The sequence below is a fragment of the Papaver somniferum genome, chromosome 3 (assembly GCF_003573695.1).
Source record: "Papaver somniferum cultivar HN1 chromosome 3, ASM357369v1, whole genome shotgun sequence".
NCBI classification, from domain to species: domain Eukaryota; kingdom Viridiplantae; phylum Streptophyta; class Magnoliopsida; order Ranunculales; family Papaveraceae; genus Papaver; species Papaver somniferum.
Window position 1 is genome coordinate 67,681,942 of NC_039360.1, and position 6,432 is coordinate 67,688,373.

Here is a 6,432-nt window from a genome sequence, read left to right on the forward strand (position 1 = left end):
GGTTCATCTCGGCCGGGACCGATACACTGGTACGATTTTATATCGGGGATATTATCGTTGAAATATCGGTTCTAAATTTAGAGACTATAATTTTATATTAAACATTTCTCCACACATTTTCGGATAAGATATAATAGATAACATCAATTTTATCAAAAAAACAAAAAAGTAACTTTAGTAGACTTGCTTCGAGAGCTACATGCACTTCTACTACCACCTGGAAGACTTTCTTCGCCAAAATTACCCTTAAACTTTATAGAAAACGACCAATACCGTCTCATATCAGGAAATATAGGAAAATTTCGTATCGACCGATACGGCCGATATTTGACCGAAACGGCCGATATTCGACCGATACGGCCGATATTATCGGGCAAATATCGTATCTCCGATATCCTTCTTATCGTATCGTTCTGGGCCGATATCCGAAATATCCCCGATATATCGGCCGATACGGCCGATATTGACTACATTGCTGGAGACCCAAATGTGAAAAAGCTAATTACAGTGAAATGGGATGAAGTTAATTCACCAGTGGAAGAAGGTGGTTTGGGTATCAAAAGACTAGAAGTGATGAATAGAGCTCTGGTAATGAAATTGTTGTGTAAAATTGAAAATGAAGATGAAGAATGGACAATTTTTATGAGTGCTAAGTACAAGGACAAAAATGGTGAATGGATAAAATACTATAAGCAATCCTCAATATGGCATGGACTGAAGTGGATAATGACAGAGATGCATGAAGGCAGTAGATGGATAGTTGGTGATGGGAAAAAAATCTCAGTTTGGAATGACAAGTGGATAAAAGATTATGCTTTAATAGATAGGCATGCTGGAGATAATTACATTTTGCAGAATGCTGATTTGAAGGTACAAGACCTAATACAAAATAGAGAATGGCATATTCCATCTGCAATGCTAATTTTTTTTGACATCAGTGAATTACCAGTTTTGAGGGAAGGTCAAGATAAAAAAATATGGACACATGACATGACTAGTAAGTTTACGGTTGCTGGTGCAGCTCAGTTCATAAGGAGGAAACATCCAACAATTTCTTGGGCTAAGCAGGTATGGAAACCTTACATTCATCCTTATACTTCTAGCAATGTATGGAAAATATTAAGGGGAGCATGTGCTACTGAGGAAGCTGTTAGAAAGAAAGGTTTCTCAACTGTGTCAAAATGTTATCTTTGTGATAATAATCAAGACATAATGGAACATATACTTTGGCATGTGATTTCAGTAAGAAAATATGGCACTAGAGGAGTGGTATATTTAAATGTTCAACACCAACCAGCTTTGAGGAAATCTTGAATGGTGCAAATGGAAACAGTCCTGCTATAAGGGAAGTATGAAACATCCGCTCTTTCAATATTATGGTGGAACTGTGATTTCTGAGGAACTCCATAATTTATGAATCTGTGGAAGTTAATGTTGAGGCATTTAAACAGAAAATTATGAGAATTGCCGAGGAAGGGAGTATAAGAATGAGAGGTGAAATGTGGGGAAGTGTATATGATCTGCAAATTCTTATATTCTTCGGAATCTCTAGTGTACAAGCAAAAGCTACAAATGTGAAGCAATGTTTCTTTAAATTGCCTGAGATTAATCAAATATTGATTTGTTGTGATGGAGCATCAAAAGGTAACCCATGGATGGCAGGTTTGGGGTTTGTAGCCAGAGAAAATTCAGGGGATTGTGTTGGAGCAGCTTCAGGTGGATTGGGAGTAGCAACAATTCATCTTGCAGAGGTAATGGCCTTGATAGTGGCAGGGGAATGGGCTATTAGCAAACATTTTCAGAAGGTATGTTTTAGTCTTGACTCAAAGGCAGTATTAGTTGCTTTCTCAAAAAATAAGGTGCCATGGATTGTGTTGAGTAGATGGGAACAGATAAAGAAAACAATTCCCTTCATTACATTGAGGCATTCTTACAGAGAGACAATTTTTTCTGCTGATATATGCAAAGAAGGGTGTTTTGATGAATAGAGGGGCAGTCATCTATTATGAAAAAAAACCACAGTTCCTAGGAAAATTATAAAATGAAGATGAAATGTATTTTAGATTCTAAAAATTCATGTAATGTATTAATGTAGGCAATAGTCTTTCAGTTTGGCCTGAAATGGCTTTTATTTGTAACTAATTTTCCTCTTAAGTAATAAAATTCATGATTAAGCAAAAAAAAAAAAAAATCACAAACGATGAGACGGAGATGTTTGTGACTAATTTTAATCTTACCTATTGGAGATAAATCTCAAGCAAATATTTGCAAAGATAATACTCAATCACGATATTAGAAGTAAGATCAGAACACGCCACTACAGAGAAAATAGTTGGGTCTGGCTTCACAATCCCAATTAAGTCTTTAAGTCGTTAACCTACAGGGTTTTGTGAAAAACCTAAGGTTAAAGGAGAATCGACTCTAGTCGCAACTAGTATCACACAGGAGGTGTAGAGATTAGGTTTCCCAGTTGCTAGAGTTCTCCGTTATATAGTTTTCAAATCAGGGTTTGCAATCTAAGTTACCTTGGTAACAAAGCATTCAATATTCATTGTTAGATGAAAACCTGATTAGACCCAAGCTAATATCTTTCAACCGTTAGATCGAACTTAGCTTGTTATACACAGATGAAATGTACCTTCATTTAGGTTTGAGTAACCGTACCTAAACGTGTACACTAGGTTGGCTCAACAGTAATTAACCGAGGTTAGCTATATGAACACTCTCATATCAACTTTATTCATCTTAACCACAGCTAGTTCAAATGACTCAAATGAAACTAGTTATAGAGTTGTTCAATTGCTATATTCTCATAGAAGTATACAAGAACACAAATGAAGCAAAATCGGTTTGATTCACTCGAATCAATTCATGAACATTATATCCACGGTTTGCAAAGAATGCACTCCTTAATATATAAATGTATTACTTCATGAACAAACCGATTTTAGAACTTTAACCACTCAAGTATGCAAACAGGTGCGCATACTTAGTAGCCGGTCTGAGTTTGGGTTCGCCAATATGCAAACGCGTACGCATACTTCCAAACACAGCAGAAATTTCCGGGCCCAAACCCTTCGCCAGTACGCGTACGGGTATGTGTACTCAGGTACTCGGAATTCCATAACTAACAGGTACGCATACAGGTATGCATACTATAGTTCCGGTCATGGATCACATACATGCAAGAATGCATATTATGTTCATAATCCAATGATGGTTAAGTGTTCTAAACTCTATTTCACGCATTGAAACTTTCTTAGAGGATGGCAATAGCTGTTTTCATGAGCTATTAGCATCAACGCAATTTTCAAATTATTGAAATAATCATATCGAAACATTCCAAGTCTACACCAAATTTTAAGGTACACTCCTCTTCGTTGTAAGGTACACTCTTTTGCCTCAATATTGGTCATATCGGGGTCTACCTCAATATTGGTCATATCGGTTTCATTCTCAACACACTCCTCTTCGTTGTAAGGCACAGTCTTTTGAGGATCCAAATTTTATTATAAGAAACTTTTTTAGAACACTCAAAAATGCAGCATCCTCAAGCTCCACCCTTTGAATAGGCTCTTGATCATTATTAAGATCAACGCTTGAGTAATCTACACAAGTGTCATCATAGTCCTTTTCATCTTCATCTTGATCCCAGAATTCCATTGTACACCTTTGGGTAATGTCACCATGAGTTGCTTTAAACGACGTATCTTCATAATCATCGTCAATTTCATAGCTAACATAAGATTGGTTGTCGCTGAATTTAGTGTTGCTAACCTCAAACTCATCCTTTTGAATAGGCGAATGATCATTATTAAGATTAAGAGTTGAGTTAGCTACACAATTATCAACGAAAGTCCCCAAAGATTGGCCTTTTTCAACATTAGCATCAATCAAATATTCATCACACACCACAGGCACATTAGAATAATTATTGCTTTGAAAACAAAATTCTTATTCATACCTTTCTTCCTTGTATTCATCAATGCTTCTTCTTAAGATAGCCATACCTTCACGAAGTTCTTGGAGTCGCTCGTTTGTAGCCTCTTTATCTTTTTGAAACTCTTGTCGTAAAAAGTTGGAAAAGTTGTCTAACAAGTTAGAGACTTGTTGTTCACGAGCATAAGAATCCTCAAATCCTTGTGGTTGTTCACGCACATACCCTCCATAAGGTTGTTGATATGTAAAATGACCACAATATTCCGTAGTATATTGATCATAACCAATGAATTGGTGTTGACTATAACCCTGGGATGGTTGGTAGCTTCCATATTGTTGAGGTTGTTGAAAACCGTATCCGTTGTTCCAATATGCTCCTTCCATAGAAATTGGTACCTGAAACACGATTCTCAAAACAAGTTTAACAACCAGAAGATAAAAACAAAAACAAAACTAAAAACAAAACCAAAAACAAGTCAGCGGCGCCAAAATTTGACCGGTTATCAGCCGACAAATATAATTTCACTTTCTTATACTTAACTACAATAATATAGTAAGTGGTAGGAAAGAGTTCGTTCCCACAGAGAGGATCTAGGTTGTCAAGTTGTTTCGTTTTCCTATATAAACAAGGGGGGATTTCTGATTTTTATGTAAAGGAAAAAAAACTAAAAGCAAATAATGAAATAAACAAGCAAATCAATAAGATGAAGATATTGGTCAAGGATTAGTTTTCATTCACAAACATGAATTTGTAGCAATAACTAGAATTGATATTTAATCTCAACTTTTATCAAAAGTCCTAGGATACCTTGATCGCAAGAATATCCCGCTAATTTCCTCTTGTCATCAACAAACACATTAAAAGATGCGAAAGTGAATTCTTCCTAGAAAGCAACCTAAAGTGTAAAAGCACAATTAAGTTTGACTCCCTAAGAGCACTAAGTTCTATGAAATAAGACTAATCAATGCAAACGAACGTGTAAAAGCACTAATCCGTTTTAACAAAGGTTATGATCCACATGTGACTACTAGGATGTATCACTACAAGCAATAATCACAATTATGCTACGTGTATTCAAGGTGTATCACGTTTACGTATAATAAACCCTAAACTAGCAATAGATATGATTACGAGTTCTACCAATTTGCAACTTGACAAAACTAACAATCAATCATACATGGCGATATTTCTAGCGAATCATAATCGATAATTGTGAGACAAAACTAATTTATTGAATGAAAACCCATATATTTGGAAATCCAACTTATTCCTTAACCAATAATAAAATCTAGGTACTCATGGCATAGGAGTTCATCACAAGAAGAAAAAGAAAACTCATGTTTCTGACCCTAGAACCAAAAGTAGAAGAAGAAGATAATCCCTCATGGAGATATCTAGGTTTAGAGAAAGACTTTTCTATTTATATGCTTCTCGCATTCCAAAAGGATACTCTTTCCAATATTAGGTCTTCTCAAAACCCATCTCCAAGTGGTCCACCAAGCCCATGTGTGGATAATACCCGTATAAAAATCTGTCAAAAAAATGTTCTCCGGGATTACCGACGTCATCGCCGGAATCTTACCGGAATTTTGCCGCCGGTTACCAGAAAAGTCCACTACCGGCCGACGGTCAAACTTGGTCATCGGTCAAAGTCGACTGGTCAAGCCAGCCAGGTCAGGTTGAGTCAGAGAGCTAGTCAGCTAAGTCAGGCCAAGGCCTAACCAGTGCTGCACCTGTATCAACATATCCTCCATTACTTTCATTACTCCAATTGCAGCATCAAAACCATCATTTCACAAACACCAACTGCAACTCAGCCAACGACCCTGAATCACAATACATCCTTCCATCGTCTCTGCCAAATTCAACCCCTCAGCTCAGCTGCACAAACAATACTGGAACTCCCATGTGCGGCACAACTGCAACACAAATTCAACCTGCAACTGCACATAACCAGCTCCTACTCATCAGGTCAGCTTCATAATCTCTGCAATATTTCTTCCTTGTATCTCACAGCCAGCAACAACCCATTTATCACCTGCCACCAGCATAACCCATTCTCTGTAATCTTTACCACCTCTTCTGTATCTTCCTCTCACCTAGCAAACAACCCACAACACTTCAATATCCTTCCTAAGATCAACAGTAGCACTGGTTTCTTCCCTGCACATCCTCCTCCCTTCCATTCGAGAATCTCCACCAACATTCCTGCAGTACCATCTTCTCATGACAATCATCAACAACTGCATCTGACATTCACCCTAGCTAGCTGACTGCAATATACACAGCTCAACAGCATCACGGCACAAACTCTTGTTTTGCAGTTCAAACAAACACCAACACACAGCTGTAACTCCTCCTGAATCACCACTAATTCGAACTGTTCAAACCTCAGACCACCACCATTCTTCTCCAAAGTAATTCAATTCCAGAAACCCCATTGATTTCTTCCATTCGACATCGATCTGTAACAGGGTTGAACCCTAAATCAT